Here is a 25,417-nt window from a genome sequence, read left to right on the forward strand (position 1 = left end):
TTCAGCACGCCTGCGACATCGACACTGCCATCGGCAACAACCCTTACTTTGTTGGAGACTCGATTCTCCGAGTTATTTGTCACGACAGAGGTATTAATCACAGAGACTGCACCTTCTCACATGATGCCTGGATTATGATGGTTAACTACCCACTTGAGGCTTGGAGACCTGATAAAGTTCGAGAATCTGTCAGTGGTTTTGCCAAGTTCTTAGTTTGGAACAGAGACATGTCTAATAGAGCACATATACTGGTCAAACTTAGAGTACCCGATCTGTTGGATATTCCTGTTAGTCATGTTATCCATGAGAGTTTAGATGACTTTGGTCATCGGAAATCCTGGACTAGTGATGTTTACATTCTGCAATCTGATCTTCTTGGAGCTATGGGAGGGGATGAGGATCTGATTCCTCCTGATGGTGTTATGCATCCAATGACCCTTGCTCCATTTGGAGGAATTTGGCATGACACTGATTTCATTGACCATGAAAACCATCAGGCTGCACCAGCTGCCCATCATGCTCCTGTTGATGACAATGATGACATTCCTATGGTTCACACTTCCCCACTGAGCCCTGAAATTGCTCAGCAGAATCAGCCTCCCCAGCTTGTTGTTGAAGCCACTGATGCTTTCATTGCTATGCATGACATGATGTCAAAAATTATGGCTACTGCTCCTGTCATTCTTGATCAACTCTTAGGATCTGACGTGGTTAGTACGAGATGTCAGATAATATGTGTGGATGATGAACATGGACCTGTCAAGAAGTGCCTGCTGACTATTACTACTGTTCTCCCTCATGAGCCAGTTAATTCTTCAGTTATGATCTCTGAACTTCCTGGACTGTCTGAATCTTCTAGCATGCTAAACCATGAGCAAGTCCCATCCCCCGCTATGCTGGACTTCATGGCCAACAATCATAGTTCTCCTGTTGATGGGCCACCTCATGAGCTGGCCAATGCACCGCCAGTTGCTGTCACTTCTCCAGCTGTCAACAAAAGGAAGAAGAACAACGCCCCGTTGGATGTTAACGATCTTCGCCGCAGCCGTCGCCTTGCTGGCCTGAGTGTGGGGTTTAAGAATGAAGATGCTGCAAACAAATAAAAACATGAGCAAGTGCAAGAAGAACCTGAATGCAGAGTTTGAGCATGAGATTATTGACCCTACTGCCCGTCCTCCGCCTGAACTGCCACTTGACACCATCCAAGCAATCGCCACCAAGCAGTGTCTGATACCTCCCGAGGAGGTCTCTCGGGAGAAACTGAAGGTCTCGATGGATTATGAATAATCTTAGACATTATCTCAGTTGGTCTTGCTGTAAAAAGACCCTATCTGGCTTTATGCCATGCTTTTATTTTCATTGGTCCTGGACTACTGCTTTTGCTTTATTTATGAACCTGGTTTGTAAGGAGTTAAACTCCAATATTTGCTTATGTTGGTGGAACATCAAGCTTTATTTATGCTACATGATTAGTTGTCTGAATGGTCAGCTCTGTTATGGATAATTATTCTATCAGATTAGTCGATGGATCATCATGTTTTGCTTATATCACAGTTTAAGTTGGCAGAATGGTCAATTATGTTGTGAGCAATTAATCCCTTGCTCGCCTATAATTGAACTTATCAAAACTACTGGTTACAATTTTGCTCGCCTATAATTGAACTTTATCATAATTATGGGGGTATGATTAAATCATTACCCTATGGGCTATATTTTCCAATACATTTCAATGAATAGGAATTGGAATATATTAAATTGGAATGTCAGAGGAATAAATTCTCAAACCAGATGGGATGATTTGAGAGCCAAACTTGAGGAAAGTAATTGTAGTGTTATTTGCATTCAAGAAACAAAAGGAGATTCATTTGACCAGGCTTACCTCAGAAATTTTTCACCTAGAAGATTCAACCAATTTGCATATAATCCATCAGTAGGCTTATCAGGTGGACTTATTACTATATGGAATGGCAGCCTTTTCAGTGGTTCTATCATCAGTCAATCTTCCTATCAAATTACTGTCAAGTTGTTATGTAATCTATCTGGACACATTTTTTATATCAGCAACATATATGGGCCCTATCAGAATGAAGATAGAGTGGATTTCTTTGACTGGTTAAATAATAGGATGCTTCACAGATGGACCACTGGATGTTAGTTGGTGATTTTAATTTAATAAGGAGCCCTCATGACAGAAATAGGCTTGGAGGGGATACAAATAATATGCTTATGTTTAACAGCCTTCTCCAACAACTTGACCTTGTGGAGATCCCCCTCAAAGGAAGAAATTTCACCTGGAGTAATATGCAAGACTCCCCATTATTGAAAAAACTGGATTGGATATTCACTTCTGTAAACTGGACCCTGGCATTCCGAAACACACCAGCCCATCCTCTTACCAGAGTAACTTCTGACCATGTCCCAATACACATTCAGATTGGCAGTGACATTCCTAAATCCTCCATCTTCAGGTTTGAAAACTACTGGTTTGAATTTGATGGTTTTTATGAAATCGTTATCCAATGTTGGAACAAGAACCAATAGCTGGCCAACTCTGCTCAAGATATTGCTGCTAGATTCAAATGTCTTGGAATGGGACTCAAGAAATGGAGTAAAAACTTGTCTAAGCTCAACACTAACATTTCTGCTTGTAACTATGTATTATCTATGTTGGATGGCATTGAAGACCAAAGAAACCTTAGCACTATGGAAGCTCAGAAATATTCTGAGGAAGCACATCACCAAGTTATTGGAAGTGAAAAGAATTTATTGGAAATCCAGATTTAAAATGAGGTGTGTGAAGCTGGATGATGAAAGTACTGATTTCTTTCATGCCATGGCTACCCAAAAATTTAGGAAAAACTTCATTACTACTATAAATGATGAGGATGGAAATCCTATCCAAAATCATGATCATAAGGCTGCAATCATTTGGAAATCTTACAAAGATAGATTGGGTAAATCAATTGACCCACCTATGCTTTTTAACCTTGAGGAACTTATTCAGCCTAAAGACCTATCTGAACTTGAGGCCCCTTACTCTATGGATGAGATTGATCAAGTGATTAAAGATATTCCAACTGAAAGAGCCCCATGACCAGATGTCTTTAATGGATCTTTTCTAAAAAAAATGCTGGAATATTATCAAACAAGACATCTATACTACGATTTGGGATTTTTTTTAAAGGGAATAGTGATATTCAGAGTATCAACACTGCTTTCATTACTCTTATTCCAAAGATTGCAAATCCTCTCAATATGAATGATTTTAGACCTATTTCCCTGGTGAGTCTTCCTCTAAAAATTATCACTAAGCTTATGGCTAATAGAGCTCAAAAAATTATTATTTCAGTTATCCATCTGAATCAATATGGTTTTATCAAAGGCAGAAACATACATGATTGTTTGGGTTATGCTTTTGAGTATCTCCACTTATGCCATCAGTCAAAAAAGCCCATCATCATACTCAAATTAGATTTTGAAAAGGCTTTTGATAAGGTGGAATACAAAACCATTATTGCTATGCTAAGAGCCAAAGGTTTTGGACCTAGATGGATTAACTGGGTGACCAACATTCTCCAATCTCCAGCCACTTCTATCTTACTCAATGGAGTGGCTGGAAAAAAATCATCTGCAAAAGAGGAGTCAGACAAGGGGATTCTCACTCCCCATTATTATATGTTATTGCTGCAGATCTTCTTCAATCAGTTATTAATGTTGCCTGGTCAAATGGAGAACTATCTCTACCTATCAATCATGCATATGGACAGGATTATCCAATCATACAATATGCTGATGATACTTTGATGATTATGCCTGCTAATGAAGACCAGCTCAGCCACCTTAAATACCTTCTGAACCTCTTTAGTTTGTCCACGGGTCTTTTTGTTAACTTCAGCAAATCCTCCATGATTCCCATAAATATTGATCACCATGCTATCACCAGATATGCCACATCATTTGGATGTAAGGTTGAAAGCCTCCCTTTTACTTATCTAGGTCTCCCCATGGGCACCACCAAACCTTCAATACAGGATCTCATTCCTGTCATATCTATAATTGATAAGAGATTATCTGGGGTTGCTAGATTCATGAACCACTCTGGTAGACTTACTATATAAATTCTGTTGTTGCCTCAATGCCAATATTTGCTATGTGCTCCCTCAAAGTTCATATCACCATTTTAGATCATGTTGATAAATCAAGCAAAAAATTCCTATGGTATGGAAATGAGATTAATAAAGGAGGCAAATGTTTGGCAAGCTCGCAGATGATATGCAAGCTAAAGCAACAAGGGGGTCTTGGAGTTCTAAATTTGAGAGAGCAAAACAAAGCCCTTCTTATCAAGCACCTTTTCAAGTTTTACAACAAGATTGACGTTCCTCGGGTTAAATTAATTTGGGAGGCCCATTAACAAAATAATGAAGCCCCACATTCAAACAAAGCAAAGGTTCTTTTTGGTGGAAAGATTGCATGAAAATGTATGATTATTTCAGAGATATGACAACTTGTGATATTAAATCTGGTAAAACCAACATGCTTTGGGAGGACAAATGGAAGGGTGACATTATGAAGCTAAAGTTTCCTGAACTACACTCCTTCACTTATAAGGAAAATATATCTGTCAAGGCTGCCAAAGAATTGGAAAATTTATATAGTCTATTTCAGCTACCTCTGTCTATTTAAGCCCACCAGCAATTTCATCTGCTTTCTGATGAATTAAATAACATCAGGCACAACAATGATCATGATATTTTGGAATTTCAACTGGGGCGGTAACAACAACATGACCAAGAATATTTATGATTATCTAATGAAGGGTGAAGATGTTGCTGACACTTCCATATGGATATGGAAATCATGGTGCCTACCAAAACATAAATTTTTTACTGGCTAATGCTATATGACAAAATAAACACATGTGATCTATTGACACGAAAGAGCATGCAACTTGACTCCACTACATGTGTCTTATGCAATGCTGAAGATATGGAAGACATGACTCACCTCCTTTTCACTTGCCCTTTAAGTCAAGGTTTTTGGTGGACTATTGGTTTTGAATGGAATTCTGACCTGGACATCCACAATATGGTCATGGATGCTAAACACAGATACAAAATTAGACATTTCATGGAAATTATGACATTGGGCTGCTGGAGCATTTAGAATCAAAGAAATGGGATGATATTTGATGGGATACCTTGCTCAATAAATGAATGCAAATATGATTTTATCAGATCTTTCAAGATCACCATGATGAGAGCTAAACCATCTCTGAAGGATGGCATGTCATCTTGAATTGACAACATTTAGATCTATATTTTAGTTATTAATTCTTTCCCTTTTCCATTAAAATTTGTAATTCATTATTTCTCTGGTTGTCTCCCCAACAACCATTGTACAGACCATTTATTTTGTCACTTTTTTATATTAATGAAAAATGACACACGGTAGGGTTTTTGCCCTGCTGTTCTATGGTAATAAATAAATAAAAATAAAAAGGAAAAATAAGAAAAAAAAGGGAAGAAATAAACAATGAAGAGAAAAGAAACAAAAATGAAAACAAAAACAAAATAAAAACAAAAAAGGAAAAAAATAAACTGGTTCAGCAAAGGTTCTAGAACCTTCCCCAAACAGTTTTTAAGGGATACCTTTCCAAGAAGGTTTTTTCTTTTTGAGAAATTATTCCCCAAATAGGTAGGGGAAGAAACCTGGAATGGGCCGTCCAAACAGAAGACCAGACGAGCGAGCGGGTACACGCTAGGTGGCAACCTACGAGTCAAATAGGACTGGCCTGCTCTTGTTTTTTGACAGTGGACTGATCTGCTCTTACTTTTAAGCCCAGACTCTCTAAAGAAAAACCTATAAGCCCCGACTCCTTCCATGCTAGGGGAATTTTAGAACTTTCTCAAATCTGGTAGGGAAAGAAATCCAAAATCATTAATTAATGAGCACTCTTTGCAAAGTTAACTCCCACCTTCTCATGTTGCAATAAGTGACACACTTGCGCCACTTGTTGCAACATGATAATTTCCTTTTTTTTTCATAGATCCGTTTATTCAAAACATTTTATCTCTTAAACCGCGCGTTAAAATCTCGAATCGTTTTTACCATTAGATTTTTTGCATCGAGATCTTCAAAATTAGACTCCATGTTGATATGATTTTAATGAACTTTTTTTCACGAAAAAGCAGACAAAAAAGCCGAACCAAAAAACCAAACCGGAAGCATGTTTTTTTTTCCGAAAGACGAACGACTATGCCTCTCGCCGAAGCAAATTCGTGCCTCCACGAGAAGTAAACCCGTGTCTCCTGCGAAAGTAAAAAAAAGGAAAACACATATTTTTTGTTTTTCGAGAAGCACAACCGTGTCTCTCGTAAAAGCAAATCCGTGCCTCCACGAGAAGTAAAACCATGCCTCTGGTGGAAGAAAAAAAAGAAAACACATTTCTTTTTTGTTTCCGAGAGCATGACCGTGGCTCTTGCGAAAAAAAACACCTTTTTTTTCATTTCCGAGGGGCACGGCCCGGAAGGCAAATCCATGCCTCTCGCGGAAGGAGAAAAGAAAAAGAAAACACATTTTTCATTTCGAAGACGCACCTCTCGCGGAAATAAATTCGTGCCTCTCGCGCAAGTAGAAAAAAAATGCGTTTTTCCGTTTCGGAGTGGTACGGCCGTGCCTCTCCCGGAAGAAAAAAAATAGAACACGTGTTTTCACATAAGTTTCTCCGTTTTCGTATTTTTTGTCGAAAAGCTAAGAAAGACCAGTGAAAATCGGAAAGCCAAAAAACCGAAAAAAAATTATATATAGAAAACCAAAAACACGTGAGGAAAATAATAATAAAATTTTATGAAGGAAGCGTTCAGAGCACGACACGTGATGGCAGTCCAGCTCAGGTGACCCTTGCGGGGTTCCCGAAGGAGTATTTCTACGTTAGTTGCTCCCGAAGATTTTCATCGACCTGGGCAGAATAGGACTGGTCTGCTCTTACATTTAAGCCCAGACTCTTAAAGAAAAACTATGTATAAGCCCAGACTTCCTATGCACTAGCAGGAACGTCGATTGGCCCACTGGGAGCGGACACTTCGGGAACTCTCTCCCGCCATCGCCAACCTCTGAACACGCTCGAAACCTCTCGACCGCCCCTTGTCTGACGAACCTTCTCGCTCGCTCGCCACCTCTCCACCTTCCACCGCTTCCCACCTCTCCCAGCCCTTATAAATGGAAGACACCTTCGCCGTCCGTCGTCACCAAGTTAGCCGCTCGCATTGTCACATTCCACAAGGCAACAGATCACGACCCACGAGATCGAAGAATACACGCCGACACAGAGCGCTTGCGCACACGCGATCAGCGTAGCATCCCAGGGAAGTGCGTCCTCGAGTTCGGTAGCAATGTCGACTCGATGCTTCTTGGCCCTTTGCTGCATTGCCGTGGCGGCAATGTCGCTCGCCGTGGCGCCGGCGGACGGCGCGATCCTCCCATGGTTCGGGAGCGGCGGCGGCAGTCGCGGCGCGCGCGATGACGCGGTGGCATCGCCGATCCAGGACGTGGCCCTGCTCGCCGACCCGTTCCGGATCCTGGAGCACGTCCCCTTCGGCTTCGACCGCGACGACGTGGCCATGGTGTCCATGGCCCGCGTGGACTGGCGCGAGACCTCCGACTCCCACGAGATCGTCGTCGACGTGCCAGGGATGAGGAAGGAGGACCTGAAGGTGGAGATCGAGGAGAACCGGGTGCTGCGGATCAGCGGCGAGCGGCGGCGGGAGGTGGAAGAACGGAAGGGGACCACTGGCACCGCGAGGAGCGCTCCTACGGCAGGTTCTGGCGCCAGATGCGCCTCCCCGACAACGCGGACCTCGATTCCATCGCGGCGAGCCTTGACGCCGGTGTCCTCACCGTGCGCTTCCGGAAGCTGGCGCCCGAACAGATCAAGGGCCCGCGCGTGGTTGGCATCGCCGGGGGCGACGACGGCGCCGCTGCCAAGAAGACCATCGGCGACGCCGGTGCCGGTGGAGGTGAAGAGCGCCAGGCCAAGAAAGTTGAGCTCTGAAATTCTGAACTTTGCACTCAGTACGCTTGTCAGTTCCTCTTCTCAGTACAGTGTGTAGAAAAATGTGATGTACTGCTATTTTGAACGTAAGCGACACTGAGTAGTCGATTCACTCTCGCATGTAAGAGAAGTTCACTGAGGAAATAAAAAACCACCGATCACTTTGTTTTGCCCGTGTTGAGAACATTCACACTTTATTGATTGATTTTTCTCTCATCAATACATGTTCAGAGACTGAATCTACTGAGACGTACTCCCTCTATATCAAAATATAAGACTTTCTTTGGCACTATGGCAGTGTCAAAAGAACGTCTTATATTTTGATACGGAGGGAGCATGAATCATCCAGATCTCTACATAGACATTGTCTGGATAGAGTGGCAGACTAACAGTGAGGTTTGTTTCCGCAAGCACAAATTTATTTCTTCACCAACAAGAACATAAACAGGAAAGAAGGTGGTTCATCCTAGATGACATCCTGGAATATGATCTTTGCGATGTGGCCATCAACTGTTCCAGGTGAGCAATGAGCCGAGTAGTAGAAGCTTTTCACAACGTGGAGAAAAGTCTGCCTGGTTTCTTTCCGAGTAGTAGAAGCTTTTCACAACGTGGAGAAAAGTCTGCCTGGTTTCTTTGTTGATGCCATGGCCACCCTGATGAACACGCCAAAATAGCTCTTGCATCTCCAAATCCACTTGCCGGTCCAAGTCCACTGTACCCACACTTCCTCCATTCTGTTCTCAGCATTGAACATTTCTTTGGTTATAGTTTGACAGGTCCCACACAAGTTCTGTTCTCAGCTGCGTTTGGGGGGACGCCGGGGCAGGAGGCCCTGTCTCCTCCCTCTACGCCGATGGTCAGGAGGACCACCTCGCCGATGGCTACGCCGTCTGAGCTGGCGGCTGTGGCGGGAGGAGGGCGCGGGCAGGAGGCCCCTGTCATCCACTCTTCCCCACTACCTGGTGTGGGGCACCCGTCTAAGGAGATCGAGAGCCCGCAGACGCCTTCTCTGGTAACTTTGGCACCACCTTTCAGGGTTTCGGTGCCAGGTTATACTAGGGAGGAGGTGATCGCGTTTGGTGGGATCCCGGACCCTATCTCCGAGGGGAGACGGATGAGTACTCGCATCCTCGACATCCCTGAGGTGGACGATATGCAGCAGCGGTGCGCTATGAGGGCGGCCAAGCTTCAGGAGGCTGCTTTATTTTCTGGTATGTCCGTCAACTTATCTAATTCCCTATTGCATTTTTCTAATGAGGACATTATAAATAATGCAAACTAATTAGGAGTTTCACTAGGTGCTACGGATAGTGAGACTACCAATTCGGTGAATGATATTTTAGATTTGGAGGCGGAACGTGCTTTAGAGACTATTCGCAATCTTGCAGCAGTTAAACCAATGAATGATGATGAGATCGATGTGTTAGGGGTTAGAGTGCTTGATAGTCTGTGTGCGGATCTAGCACCCCCCAATCATGACGCTGAGGAAGATGATGTACCCCTAGAGAATGATGCTAGTAATATTTGTGAACCCGGTCATGAGGACCGGGTGACTGAACTTAGTAAACCTAAGCGTAAGTGGAAACGGAAGATCTATCCCGATTCCGCAGTTCGTAGGAGTGCTAGGATTCGAACCACCAAAAATTCCATGATGAACTATGAGAGGAATTTTTTGGAATAGCAGAGGTCTGAAGGACTTGGCTAGAAGAAGATTCCTGGCTGAGACAGCTTTAGAGCAGAAGCTAGATTTTGTTGCTCTATCAGAGACGGGTAGAGATAACTTTGCACCGCAGTTTCTCTCCTCTCTGATCGGTGGTATTGATTTTGATTGGCATTGCCTCCCTCCGCGAGGAAGATCGGGTGGTATCTTACTAGGTGTGAGATGCGATTCGCTTCAAGTCTGTAGTGTAGTGATGGGCGACTTCGCGGTAAAGTTTCGAGTTAGGTCTAGGATTGATGGCTTTAACTGGGCTTTGGTGGCGGTATATGGTGCTGCGCAGCCAGAGTTTAAAGCGGAGTTTCTCGCGGACCTTGTTCGAATCTGTGGGTCAGAGCAGCTGCCAATCTTAGTTGGAGGTGATTTCAATATCATTAGGAGGAAAGAGGAGAAGAACAATGATAACTTTGATGGCAGATGGTCCTTCATGTTCAACATCATTATCGAAAGCTTGGATCTGAGAGAGATAGAGCTCTCTGGTCGAAAGTTTACATGGGCTAACGCTCTGCCAAACCCAACCTACGAAAAACTTGATCGAGTTCTTGCGAGCGTGGAGTGGGAACAAAAATTCCCACTGGTTATGGTGCAAGCTCTTTCGAGGGGAATATTTGATCATACCCCATTGTTCGTGGACTCAGGGAAGCCGAACCACGTGGGTAACAAGAACACCTTCTCCTTCGAGACGTCATGGTTTGAACGTGAGGGGTTCTTAGATTTGATTGCCAGGGAATGGGTTAAAGATGTACGAGGCAAAACTGCTATTGAGCGGTGGCAGAATAAGATTAGGAACTTGAGAAGCTTCTTACGGGGTTGGGCTAAGCACCTTAGCGGTGTGTATAAGATTGAAAAGGATAGACTCCTGACTCTTATACAGGACCTGGACATTCAGGCCGAATCCAATATTTTGTCACCAGCAGAGCTTCAGGTTAAAAATGAGGCGGAGGAGAGGTTAAAAGAACTACTCCGCGAAGAAGAACTGAAGTGGGCTTTGCGTGCTAAAGTACGCAAAGTGGTCCAGGGGGACGCCAATACTCAGTTCTTCCATTTGATAGCTAATGGCAAACACAGAAAGAAGCGAATCTTTCAGCTTGAGCAGGACGAGGGTACTATTTTAGATCAGGATAACCTAAAAACATACATTACCGACTATTATAAGCAGTTATTTGGACCTCCGGAGGATAATACTGTGTCCCTTGATGAGTCCAGAACTAAGGATGTACCTCAGCTATCGGCTGCTGATAATGAGATTCTGGTTGCCCCGTTCTCGGAGAAGGAGGTTTTTGATGCTATTGCACAGATGAAGAATAATAAGGCTCCCGGACCGGATGGTTTCCCGGCTGAGTTCTATAAGAAGTGCTGGCACATTATTAAGGGGGATTTACTACCTATGTTCCACGATCTGTTCTCTGGACAGCTTCAATTATTCCACTTGAATTTTGGGACTATCACACTACTTCCTAAGAAGACGGATGCTGTGAAAATTGAGCAATTCAGGCCGATCTGTCTCCTTAATGTTAGTTTCAAAATTTTCACCAAGGTCGGGACTAACAGACTCACACAGATTGCACATTCTGTAGTGCAACAGTCCCAAACCGCTTTCATGCCGGACAGAAATATCCTTGAAGGGGTGGTAGTCCTACATGAAACGCTCCATGAAATCCAGTCTAAAAAATTAGATGGAGTGATTTTTAAGGTGGATTTCGAGAAAGCGTATGATAAGGTCAAATGGCCATTTCTCCAACAGTCTTTGCGTATGAAAGGTTTTGATGAAGCCTGACGCCGATAGGTTGAATCATTTACGCAAAAAGGTAGTGTGGGAATTAGAGTTAATGATGACATAGGCCACTACTTCCAGACACATAAAGGCCTAAGACAAGGAGATCCGATGTCCCCTATCTTGTTTAACATTGTGGTGGATATGTTGGCAGTTTTGATAGGAAGGGCTAAGGAAAATGGTGAAGTAGGTGGATTGGTGCCTCATCTTATTGATGGATGTGTCTCTATCCTACAGTACGCTGATGATACAATCATCTTTATGGAGCATGATTTGGCTAAGGTGAGAAATATGAAGCTGGTGTTATGCCTATTCGAACAATTGACCGGGCTAAAGATCAACTTTCATAAGAGCGAGCTGTTCTGTTTTGGTAGGGCCAAAGATGAACAGGATGCTTATAGGCAATTGTTTGGATGTGAGTTGAGAGAGCTATCATTCTCATACTTGGGGATTCCTATCCACCATCGTAGGCTGACAAACAGAGAATGAAAGTGCATCGAGGACCGATTTAAGAAGAAAATGAGCTGCTGGAAGGGCAAGCTCATGTCATATGGAGGCCGATTAATCCTAATTAATTCGGTGCTCACGAGTATGCCGATGTTTCTTCTATCGTTCTTTGAGGTACCAGTTGGTGTTAGGAAGAGACTGGACTTCTATAGATCGCGGTTCTTTTGGCAGGGTGATGAGCTTAAAAAAAATATCGGCTTGCTAAGTGGGATATCATCTGTAGACCGAAAGACCAAGGGGGTCTAGGTATTGAGAATCTCGAAATTAAGAATAAATGCCTTCTTAGCAAGTGGCTGTGGAAGCTCTCTTCGGAGAATGATGCTATGTGGGCTCGAATCCTTCGTGACAAGTATCTTCAGTCAAAAACTTTGTCACAGGTCACAGTACGGCTGACCGACTCGCCCTTCTGGAAGGGTCTCATGAAGGTCAAGCAGGCATTGTTTAATAGGACAAAGTTTGTTATTGGAAACGGCACGAGTACACGTTTCTGGGAGGATACTTGGCTCGGTGACACACCCTTAGCCATCCAATACCCTTCTTTGTACCGCATTGTTCAACGCCGTGAGGTGGTTGTTGCATCGGTCTTTCAATCTACCCCCCTTAATATCCAGTTCAGACGAGTGCTAGCGGGCAATCGTTGGGAAGAATGGCTCCGTCTAGTTAGGAGACTGATGAAAGTCCAGTTTTTTCAACAACCCGATGAATTACGCTGGAAGTTGACTAAGTCTGGAGCATTCACGGTTAAATCAATGTATATTGATGTTATTAATTCGAACTCCATCCTACGTCCAAACATGTTTGGGATGTCAAAGTTCCTTTGAAAATAAAAGTGTTTATGTGGTTCGTCCATAAACAAGTAATTTTAACTAAGGATAACTTAATAAAGCGTAATTGGACAGGACCTACTAGGTGTAGTTTCTGCGATCGGGATGAGACTATTAAACACCTCTTTTTTGATTGCCCGCTGGCCAAGGTACTTTGGCAGACGGTCCACATTGCTTTTAATATCAAACCCCCGAATTCTGTTAATGCGTTATTTGGGACATGGCTTAATGGGATTGAGCCTAACTTAGCGAGACATATTCGGGTTGGAGTTTGTGCTTTGCTGTGGACTATCTGGAATTGCAGAAACGATTTGGTCTTTAACAGAATATCATGTATACATTTTTTGCAGGTCTTATTCCGGACTACGGCACTGATCCGTTCGTGGTCGCTACTCACCCAGACGGAGACCAGGGGGCATTTGGTTACTGGGTCTTTCCGCTGGGAGATGGTAGCTCGGGATATCTTCAACCGGTTTGGATGGCGGTCATGTAATAGGATAGGCATTTAGTATCCCTATCTAGTTCAGCCAGCCGGTTGTGGCATCTTGATTTGGCTAGTTGATGTTTCTAGCCTTTTTTGGCTCTGTGTGAGCTTTTTGTGCTTTTCTATGACTTGTGGAGACCTTTGGAACCATGTTGGCACTTCTTTATTTTGATAATAAGATGGCCGTATGCATTGTTCTGATGCAGAGGCCGAGGAATCCCCTTTTTCGAGAAAAAAATGTACACATACGTACCTGAGCATGAACTTTTGCGGCAAGCTTGCGGCAGATGGAAGAGGTGAGCTGCTCGAGCTGGGAGTACTCCCAAAGGTTCAGTTTCTCCTCGGCGGAAACATGCCTTCCCGAGCAGATCTCGATTGTGCGAACCAGCAGCAGTGCTGTATCTCCGTCAATGAATCTATGGTTCCCATTTGCAGTCCATGCCATGAGCCACTGCTTCCACTGCAGTTACCAAAGAAAAAAAAGAAGCTCGGCTGCATCATATCCGGTGAAGACTCAGCATCATAATACCAGCAGTATATATATCTAAGCGTAGGGTTTGACGAATTTTACAGCTTCACAAAGGCTGCCGGAAGCGTCGTCAAAGGAAACAAGGTCGATAAGCTCTTCAAGGTTCTCCGTTGAATCCTTTGGTCCCCTGCAACTGCAATGCGTGCACACAGGTAGGCACATGTTACATTTTGTCTTTTTTGAAAAAAAAAGAGGAAGATCCTCGGGGGCCTCTTAATCGAGTGATGTATTATTAATTATTAATAATACGAATAAATTAGCTTATAAAGAGGAAAAAGAAAGAAAAAAAAAACTTGAGGCCATCCACGTAGAACACCTCGCGATTGTGGCATCCCCAACTCGTACCGCCAAATATAAACATATATCCCGTGAAACAAAATTCCGGAGAAGGAAAACTGCCAAGCTGCATACCCTGTGTGTTTGAAGTGAGAGGTCACCGCCTCGGCAAGCACCGCCGTGCGAGCCCATGCTAGACGCTCTGATGCTCGGCTTGGTTCGAAGATGTTTGCTGCGGCTAAGAAGTAGGTCGTCAGCGCGCTCTTTGGAGTCCCACCATACCTCTGCAGGCGGTTCCTGAAATACCACCTGCGCATACATATACAGGCAAGCACTCTTGGAATAAGAATAGTTGTCATATATGAACATATGTGCTAGCTAATTAGTTGAACTTGAGGATAGAGGTGGCAAAAGTGCCCGTGACTAACTTTCTGAGGCCATTCCACTCAAGTCGGGAGAGCCTTTGGTATTGCCTGAAATCAGCTTTTGCCATTTGAAGGTACAGGTCATTGCTCACAAGATCCATTCTGAAAAATTGAAGTGTCAGAACCAAGGGTGTGACCAATATTTGGCCACCAGAAATTTCTATTAACAATCGCTCTAGTATCACAAGTTAGCTGGATACTATTACCTCCGTCCCAAAATGGGTAGATACATCCGTATCTAGAGACAAGCATTTTGAGACAGAGAGAGTACATATATAGGATGGTAATTACCTGTAGAGGACCTTGGCGATCCAAACATCGGTGCTGCCTCCATACTGATCAAGATACATCCTTGTTTCAATTCGGGGCAAACTTGCTTTCCAGGGGAAGTTCAATGTGTAGTCGACCTGTTTTTACAAGTAGTACAAAGCACCATAGAATTGCATATTACTCTGTTGTTTTCTGAAGCTCTGAACAGCAGAAAAAAAATTCTATGGTATTTTCATAATAAGTATGGTAGAAAATATGGGGTCGGGGGGGGGGGGGGGGGGGGGGGGGTGATAAATAATAAGAAACTTAACTAATTAAAAAAAAGGGTCAACCAATACCAGCTCTAGGCAGTGTAATTATACTTCTTTCTAATTATGTGACTGAGAATGCTCAAATCTTCCTTGAAAGAAACAAAGTTTGGATTTTTATTTCTGGAGATTTTTTCATTTATTTGCAACCATGGCAAAAAACATTGACAAAAAGGCAGGGCCACTGCTTCTAATATCCATGGCAATGGCTTGGGCAATTTTTGTTGTCAATGATCTAGCTGAATTGTTCACAAATAACTTGAGTTTGTTGGCACATACCTCGCCTGGCAGGTCCTTGGTGATGATCCACTTGTCATTCAACTTGTTGGAGGCATGTCTCTGTTTGAGAAATGCTCGACAATAGCACCCAGCCTGTGCCAAAACGTCATCATCACTGGGGAACATGAGCTGAGAAGCACGGTATGTGTTGTACATTGGGGTGACAGATGCGTGGTTGGTCTCCATCTCCATGGAGAGGCAGAAGAACTTGTCGTCCTTCTCGAAGTGCTTAAACACGGCTGCATTATTGTAGATGCACATTAGTCAAAGTAGATCCAACATAACATAGTTGCGTGCTAAAGCACCATTTAGATGGAGTATTTACATGGAGTGACGTCGTAGCCATGCAGATGGAGCAGACGGAAACCCATGGCCGTGTCATCAATATCCGTGATTGAGCAGTGCACGGTATGAGCTAGTCCCTTCTGAGTCCAGCGGCTGTTCAAAGTGTATACATATAGCTCCTCTCAAACTAGCATCCATGCCTTTCAAATTATTTGAATTTCTATTTTTTAAGTTGAACATAAGCATAATTAACGCCTGATTAGGTGGGATGTGATAAGTCGTCCTAAGGAGCAAGGAGGTCTAGGGTGGAGCATATAGAGATTAAAAATAAGTCTCTTAAGAAAATGTCTATATAAGATAATCCCTCCGTTCACTATTATACGATGGTTTATCTTTTTTCTAAGAGAAAAGTATATTTTTGGTCCCTCAAGTTCCCCAAAACCATATGCTTGGTCCCTCAAGATTTTTCGATAGACATTTGGTCCTTCAAGTCTCAAAACCGTATAAGTTTGGTACAAAACCAGATTTTGAGCACGTTGACAGGATTTGACCGATGAACAGTAACTTCGAAAAAAAAACTGAAATTGAGTGACAACCAAGATGCTTGGGTGCTTTAGGTGCGTATAAATTTTTGTTGTCAAATAACTCCTGAGGACCTCTAGCAAGAAAACACAATTTTTTGCTGTTTTGAGCCATAATTTTGTTTTTTTTGCCATGGGCTCCTCTAATGCCGAAACACCACACAAATAGTTCACGCACCTAGCACACCCAACCTTCTTGGTTGCCACAAAATTTCTGTTTTTTTATTCTTTTGCAATTTTTTTAATTTACTGTTCATTGGTCAAACCGGGTCAACATGGTCAAAATCTGGTTTTGGACGAAACTTATCTGGTTTTGAGACTTGAAGGACCAAATGTCTGCCAAAAAACCTTGGGGGACGAAATATATGCTTTTGGGGAACTTGAGGGACCAAAACATATCTTGTTCACTCGTTTTGAGAAGAGGAATGTAGTTTTAGTGTGTAGGTAAACCTTGAGGGACCAAATGTCTACCAAAAACCTTGGATGTAAGTAAACACATTTTAGTGTGTTTGTTCACTCGTTTTAGTCCGTATGTAGCTCATATTAAAATATCTAAAACATCTTATAATGGTGAATAGAGAGAATACCTACTAAGAATAGAGTTTGATAGGAATTGCTTAGGAATAAATACCTATAATGCTCTGTTTGGATGTTGATATTCAAGGCCTTGGAATTGAATTGGCCCCAATATCAAATCCTCCCGACTTTGATATTGACATTGTTGCACCCGAATTCTGGTGTTTGGATGTTCACAGAATTGACATCTGGAATTTGCATGAGAGGGCCAATTGGAAAGCATGTTTGGATGGCCAATGTGTACATTGGAATTGGTTATTGTCATAGGATGCACATTGTACTTCTATGTAATTTTTTAGTTAAATTCTATGCATCATGTGAATATATTTTTTAATGTTTAAATTTAAAGAATACAACCACAACACTTGCAAAAAAAGCGTTACTTGCACAAAAAAGGGCATCACTACTTATACAACAACAACTTTTTCTTCCACAGCCAAATACAGTACAACTATACTGAGCTACTCTTTGTGAGATAAGGTATGCCATCTAGACAACTACACAATAATTAAGTAATTATGCATCAATTTGTACAACATATATCAATCAATCAAGATAATGTATGTTCAGTCAAGCATCGGAAGGACTGGAAGCAAAATTTGTATCAACATCACACGTTTATAACAGACCAATATCACACACAAACCACGTCAAGTACTTTGGATCTGCCTGCTGGGGAACAAAGCTCAAATCGATTGACCTGCAGAAGACTGTTGTTTTTCAGAACATCAGCACATAGTGTGGGGGTTTGAAGGGATCAGGGGATTGGGTTTTCTGCCTAGGAAAGGGAGGGGGCTAGTGGGACGGACGCACGGGGAGGGACGGGAGCCATCTGCCATGGGGGCATGCGCGCGGTGGTGGGTCAGGCCAACGACGGCCAGTGGGACGGACGCTCGGGGAGGGAGGACGGGCTCGCAAGGAGGGAGGCAGGCGCGCGGAGAGAGAGGTATGCACATAGGGGAGGAGCGGATCCGCCGGAGAGATGGGAGAAGGAGGAGGGTGGAGAGGGGCTGACCAGCACCGTCGGGACCTCCCGCGTCGTGCTTCCGTTCGTCTTCTGTAGCACACGTCTGGCCTATTTCTTTTCGCTTGAGAGCGGGCGAAGCGGTAAGTCGAACGAGCAATCCCGAATATCTCACGAAGTCGAGCTCTTGTGCTCTGAATTTAGGAACAGCCAGGCGGGCTAGGAGAGTGGGCTAGCGAATATCGCGGGCCAATTCAGCGAGTCAATTCTGTGACCATCTGAACAATGGCATTCGGGTTGCCCAATGCCAATATCAATTTTTAGGCCCCAATATCAACATTCAAACGAGGTGTAATCTAAAACTCTCGCTGAGGTTCAGGCCAAACCAACCGGTTCACCCTTCTCGAAAGGTATCATGGGAGTCAATAATGAATTCTTTTGTAAATGGACATTTGTGGTAGGCAATGACCTAATTACTAGCTTCTGATAGGATGTATGGCTGGGTCATACGCCACTAGCTCTGCAATACCAGCGACTTTACCATGTTGCACAAGAGAAAGATGTCCCCATTGACTTGGTGATGGTACATGTGTAGTCGAACTTGGCTTTTCGGTGGCCACTGCTTGGTGACAAGTGGACATAAGGTTGATGATTCCAACCTTTAGGATGAGGCTGGTATTTTTTGTTGGAAGTTGACTATGCACGGGATATTCGTAGACAAATACATGAACATAACCTCATTAACGAGGAACTATCTTTTCACCAGCAATATATTCAGAAAATGAACGTTTCTTCAAAAATTAAGATCTTCATGTGGTATTTAGATCGGAAGTCATCCTGACAAAAGATAATCCAATTTTTTTGGCAAGGTTGCACTAGGGTGTTGCTTCTATGGTGATGAGGAGTCAATTCAACTCCTATTGTTTCATTGTCCACAAGCCAAGCTACTATGGAGCTCCGTCCATATAGCTTTTAATCTACCTCCACCCACGAGTAGTATGAATATGTTTGAAAACTGTTAGTCCGGGTACATCCCAAGTTGAAGTCTCAGATCCGTGTGAGAATTTGTGTTTTACTTCTGTCCATTGGTAACACTCATAATGATTATAATTTTATCTGAATGAAAGTTCCAATTTTTTGTACGTTATCTTCAAGGACATCAGCTACATCCATATCTAGTCCTTACTTCACAAGGAGGGGGAGCGGCGCCCAAAGTCTTTTGGTGCAACTAATGTGAGGTGGTCACTCTGGATTTATTCAACCGATTTGGTTGGTAGCTGATGAGTGATGTTTTTACACTCATTTACCCTTAGTTTAAACCGAGATATTTGCTCCAATATTGCTACTAATGACTAATGAATGCAAAGGATTCCAAAAACTCCTCTCTTTGATGTGTTTCCACAGGAAATGTGCTAAAAAGGAAGAAATCACGTGTGAACATGGAAGAAATGGAAATGAAGAAAGAAGGAATCACCAAAAGGCGCACTAGAAGAAACAGTAGAAAAGACGACGTTTCATACGACCGTGAGCAGTGGTCATATGACGTGGATTCCGATGCAGCTCGTCGACCTGAACAACTATTATAAAGGGGACCCCATCAAAATGTCAATAGGAGAGCGTCGAACGAAGTCAGAACATAACCATCGTCATCCCCTCACATCAATCCTAGCCGCCGCCATTTCCATCTCCATAGCCGCCATCACCACCATAGTCCAACTCCCTCTAGTTCATACTTGTAATCATGCATCACACAAGACAGCCATTGTAAGACATATTGAAATCAATCAATCCTTAAGATGTGTTCTTCAATGTCTTCTTCTTGCGATATGATCTTCATGTTTGAGTAGTTCGGTAAGGTATGGTTGAGGCATAGGCCTTGCAACCCTCTATATTTGTTGTGGGGATCAATGGAAGGGTTTTGAATTAACATCCCGTTTGTGTGAAATAAAATTGTTCTATAGATATCTCTTGTCATGTCTGCGATCTTCATCTCTGTAGGTACCCAGGATCATGGAGATCGAGCAATGGTAAGACTAAGTGCAGGGAGAACGTGAAGTGTTATTCTGAACACCAGTGATAGAAGGGATTACTATAGTAACACGGATCCAATCCTTGGGGATTCATGAGATGTGGTCATTAAACGCCCAAAGCTCTTGTTTGATTATTATTATCTTAATTATCGGGGTAACCCCGCGCGACGGATATGGCCTGCGGTAGGACAACTGATTCTTGATGCAGGCTCATGCCGGTCAAGATGTTATTTGGACACATCCCCCACTTCGGTTCGTAACAAGCACATTTCGATGGGTGACTTCTAGCGCATAAATTAAGATCATATATGGTCGCAACACAAATGCATGGTTGTAAGCATTATGACCTCATATCCGTACCTCTTCTTATTATAAGTGTTTGAATCATCATTTGCTTGATTGATCCGGTTAAAAGTTGGAATTGATCCTTTAACGAAAGCTTGCTAGAGACCTTCGCTTCAAGGGGACCTTTCTCCCGTGGGTTCGATAACACAGGGTCACCTCTGGAGAAATAGGTGTGGGATACATTTTTGCTCCTTTACGGGGTCACTAAAAGGAGGTATCAGTAGCCTACATGTAGGATTTATGATGCATGCGACTCATTTTCCTACTTTGTTTGTTTTTCCCTCCAGGAAACCATTTGTGGCTATTTTGTAGATGAACTATTTTTGTAAAGGGATATGTTGAACTTTGAGACTTGGAATAAAAGGTTGCATGCATGACTCGATGCAGAGGTAAGGGTGTTGTTTCCTTTTTATTTTGTTATAAGTTTGACTCATTCAATAGAAAATTATACTATATTGGAAACGTCAAAGACATAGAGTATACAATACTTTATGGTGAGTCTAATGAAACTAGGATGGTGACGATGCACTACACCATGGGTGGCCTGCTTACCATTCTGGTAGGGTGCTCCATGCGGATTAATTTGCTAAATTTTGAGGAAAATGAGCACACTAATTGGTTAGTTTTGCGAATTACGAAATTTGTTCCATCACTCGCCATTTGTCTTGGTTGGCGAGGTTTTTTAGTTAGCCTTTTTAAACAGAAAGGCAAGGAGCAGAAGACTTGTTGGGCGAAAATAGTATCACTAGATTTATTAATACACACATTAATGCTACAAGTTTTACAGGTTTGTACTAACATGTTGGTATCAATACATATGTCATGAGTGTGGGGCACTACTCCCCCGCTCAAATATATATGGTCTAATACATTTTTTGAGATTGCTTTTTTTTAACCGAGGCATAAGATTTTTGGACCACTGGTTTGAAATATATGAGGCATATTTGACCACCGTTTCGAGCAATAATATATGACATGCATGTTACATGAAGTATACCATCAAATTCGTAAGTGAAAGGAGTTTCTAATGATATATTTTTTATATCATGCATCTGTATGTGCTGTCAGTCTTCAGTATGCTACTTTGACTGCTATTTTCTTATGGATATGTTGGTAAATACTTCCTTCATAAATAAATGTAAAACATTTTAGATATTTCAATATGAATTACATATGGATTGAAATGAGTGAACAAATACACTAAAATGCATCTATATACATCTAAATCATAAAAGAGTTAAACTATCTTATATTTGTTTACGGAGGGAGTAGTAAACAATTTATATTTTATATATAATTGATGCAGCCTCTATACAATGTAAGTAAGACTTTGTATAGAGGCTAATTTGGATCAGATGGAGTAACCAGTTTTATATAGGCCGGACTAGTTAGGTTCAAAAATCTTGATTGAATGTATTTTAGGACCCAGTTCATGTTACCTGTAAATAAAATCTAAGCATTGCTCAATTTCAGTTGTGAAGTGCATTGATATCCCCAGACACACCAGCCGATCGACCACCCATAGTTGCTCAAAATTATCCATAGAGTGGCAGCAGCGCACTGAAGAAAAGGAATTTATTTGAATGGCAATATCAGTATGGGCCAATGCAAGGGAAAAGTGTGCATTCATGCTGGTGGTGCAAGAAGTAGTGATTTTACCTCCCCCCTTGAACTTTCTAACGAGATGTTCCAGGAATGCAGGACATTCCTTGTCGCCGGTGTGACTGAGTGCAGCAGCTGTGGCAGCAGGCGAGGAATGAAAGGAGCTGTCCGGAAAACGCAACTTGAGTAGCTTTTCCCAGTCCAGTTGCAAGTCTACCATTCCTTCCACGCTGAAAAGTAGTGTCGTTGGTACGGCGTGTAGTACATCCAGAGGTATCCTATAATTTGAGTCAGATGATTGCTTAGTTACATACAAATGAAATCCAGGTTTATGTGTGTAGGTATGCATACCTAGAAAGCTTTAGATTCCTCTTGGTGTATATCTCTTCCAAAACAGGGTGATTATACGGAATATCCAAATTCAGGTCCCTGGCCTTCTCTAGGAGGGCTGGGAAGTTAATCTCGAAGCCGGATGGCATCCAGTCTTGTTCCTCTTCTACCAACCTGCTCATATTTTCTTGGATAAATGACACACCTACAACAGAAATGGTCATCTCTAAATTACACATTTGGTCTTTCCCTTTGAAAATGAAATGTTGAGGGTCTGATATATATGTTTCTTTAAGCGGGCAAACGCCCCTTTCCTTTACTTTTGTTTCCAGAAAAGGAGGATGACCCCAGTCTCTGCATCGAGCAATGCACACCCCTTTCTTTTAATAAGCATAACGAAAATACTCCAATAGTTTGACAGTCAAGAAAGGATAAAGGGGAGAGAGAGTTCAAACATTGTCAGAGAACCTGTACACGTCGCAATCTAAAAGTAAACTATGGGGTGAAAACCTGACAACACCTTCAAAATACAGACTATAATACAAGGAGTGTGGCTAGGTCCTATTCGACTAAGACTTGACCAAGTCTCAGTCAAGTGATATAACATGTAAAAAGAAAAAGAAAACGGAAAAGTAATTTTTACATAGATCTTAATGTAAAATCTCACGAGTATAACAATGACTGAGATATAACAAAGACTTAGTCGACTAAGATTTACCAAGACGATATATATGTTCTTGAAGAAGAAGCCCTGTATCTAGTATGAGTTGTATCAGTGGCTCTCCTTTGGTAATTTGATGATACCACGGACAGGATTTGGTTAAGTTAGGCTTAGTTCTCACTCTTTTTTTTTCTCTCTTTTGCTTGTGTAAATATTTTTCCTTTATCTGATTAATGAAAAAAAACGTGTAGGTAAAAGGAGAAGTTTGATCAAAACGAACCTCTTTCACAGCTGTCGTTGTCAATGTTCCAAGACTTGACTGCCACCACACAAGCTAGGGTGCTGATCATCCGATCTTGGACCATAAAGAAAGCAGGATCACCCCACGAACCATCTGGTAGTTGATTTTGAACAATCCAGTCGATGCATGAGGGGAATTGCGGTCCATCTCCTCCGTCAAGGTTCTTAACAAGGGCGACCAACACCGTGTCATAGGCTGAAACATTCATTGATGTCTCATCATCGCCCAGTGACCCAGTGCCATTCTTATGTCATTGACCATATGTTGCATCTCGCTTGGTTCATCCTGTAGGAAGTTTTGTTCAGGGTTCGCTCAATATGTATGTTTGTCAGCTTGTGTGTGATAGTATTAGTGATTATTCAGCTCAAAATGAGTTACTTCATATGTATATAAGCTCACCTTGTGTCGTATGGATTCACCACCTTTCCATTCATGCACTACCGCCTCAGGATATGATGGAGATTTGCTACTTAGCACGAACCCTGAATATCAGGCATGACAAGTGGAAAAGAACATCCAGGTCATATGGAATATTAAGTTAAAATGATGAATATAAGCACATTATCACTATTAGATGTAGTACGCATGAAGAGATTTCCGGCCTAAATTTCTAGTTCAACATCACTCCAGAGTCCAAACCTTAGGGGGCTTGTCTGGTTTTAAAATCGAAGGATCAAATCCACACTAATTAACAACAAGTTAAGGAACTGAATATGTATTGTTGTTTTGATAGATCATGATTACCACATCGTCGACGCTGAGGGTGTAGGTTCACGGAAAGTTGTTGCCATGGCTTGGCCGTCGGGTGGTTGAGCACCAGAACATATCGGACTGCAGCGGTAAACGTGGCCATATCCTTCGACTCTCCGGCCCCCGCCCCCTTTTAGGCAACCTTTCTGGATGTTGGCTTGTCGCTATCATTAAGGAATAGGAAGTCTTTGATAGCTCCATGGTACCGCTTGTTTCTAAATCGAGAGAGCTATCACGCATCCTCATCAAGCTTGTCAACCCCTAAATCGAGATAGCTATCATATATACTTTGTTTCGAGGTATCCCGTACAAGAATCTTACACAGGACTAACAGACAAATGCACTCATCACGTCAGAAACGATGCCCGTTTTCCATTAAATAAACGCATTGACCTTAGGGCATCTTTAACGATGATCACCGATGGGACGCCTTCAAAAGTGTCCACAGAGTGTTCGTACGTGTCTGCAGACATTCGGCCAGTCAACCTAATCCCCGGCCAACTCCAACTCAAGACTTTTGTTCGGATTTTGTGCATTTGAATAGGGCAATGGAGTGGCGTGTCTGGCCGTTTTTTTTGGATGGGCTAGCCGGGCGCCCAACGAACGGACACATCTGATCCACCACAGTCGGCCGGAGTCCCATGTTTACATATTTTTTACCACCGAAAACACATTTCTTTTATTTCATGAACGATATTTTGATACATTGTAGTACATATTTCATCAATTATTCGCTAGGATTGCAAGACCAAAGAAAACAAGAGTCTTAATTACACATTTTAAAAGATATCAAACTTCCGTAACTGCTCTCACTAGTTTGGATCAATATCTTCTCTATATCTTCATTGTTGATCTGCGGGCTGCGGCTTCTCGAGCTTGCACATTTCTCTCTTCTTCGGGTCTAAAGAAGTAGACGTTGCTTCGCATCCAATATCATCAGTAACCTCTATTCTAGCAATGAGTGCACGAACATCTATCAAATTTAGTTCTATCAATAGATCGATGTATCCTTCTTCCCAATATCAAAACTTGCATCCATTCTACACACAAATTTGACCAAACAATGAGCTATCGAAATTGCGCTCAATCCGGTGAACGACCGAATCAAAGAAGCACATACCCCTTCTTTTTGCACTTGAAGAACACCTATCCAAGATGTTCTGGCGTGGTAGAAACGTGGCACACGACCTTCCGCGGGGGGTTGTCGCACTTAACCAGCAACGGTAAACCGACGAGCCGTTGGGTTAGCGCCGAGCCTGGGTGACGGCCGGGCTCGTCTTTGCCACCGAATCATCGGCGCCGAACAGCTAGAGGCCGAGTCAATACCTGCAATGCGGCGTGGAGGTGTTGTCGAGGCTATGCGCTCCGGTACCAGGCCAATCCATCACAAGCCGCAGTCGCCGGCGGCCGGATGCGGCAAATCCGACGGTCGGAGGCGTCAAATCGCACCGCCGAAGATCTAGTGGTTGGCCGCCGACATCAGGGCAAGAGAGGCATAAATCTGGTGGTTGTGCTTGGGGGCGGACAGGCTGAACAACAAGGCAGCCGG

At 42.7% G+C, this 25,417-nt stretch overlaps 2 pseudogenes; one reads left to right on the forward strand and one right to left on the reverse strand.

Annotated features, from left to right (window-relative positions):
- The first annotated feature begins 7,251 nt into the window (after window positions 1-7,251).
- Window positions 7,252-8,223, forward strand: LOC123041444 (23.2 kDa heat shock protein-like; annotated as a pseudogene).
- A 293-nt stretch (window positions 8,224-8,516) lies between these two features.
- On the reverse strand, window positions 8,517-23,971 carry LOC123041446 (syn-copalyl diphosphate synthase-like; annotated as a pseudogene).
- Between the last annotated feature and the right edge of the window lie 1,446 nt (window positions 23,972-25,417).

The sequence above is a fragment of the Triticum aestivum genome, chromosome 2B (assembly GCF_018294505.1).
Source record: "Triticum aestivum cultivar Chinese Spring chromosome 2B, IWGSC CS RefSeq v2.1, whole genome shotgun sequence".
Classification (NCBI taxonomy): Eukaryota; Viridiplantae; Streptophyta; class Magnoliopsida; order Poales; family Poaceae; genus Triticum; species Triticum aestivum.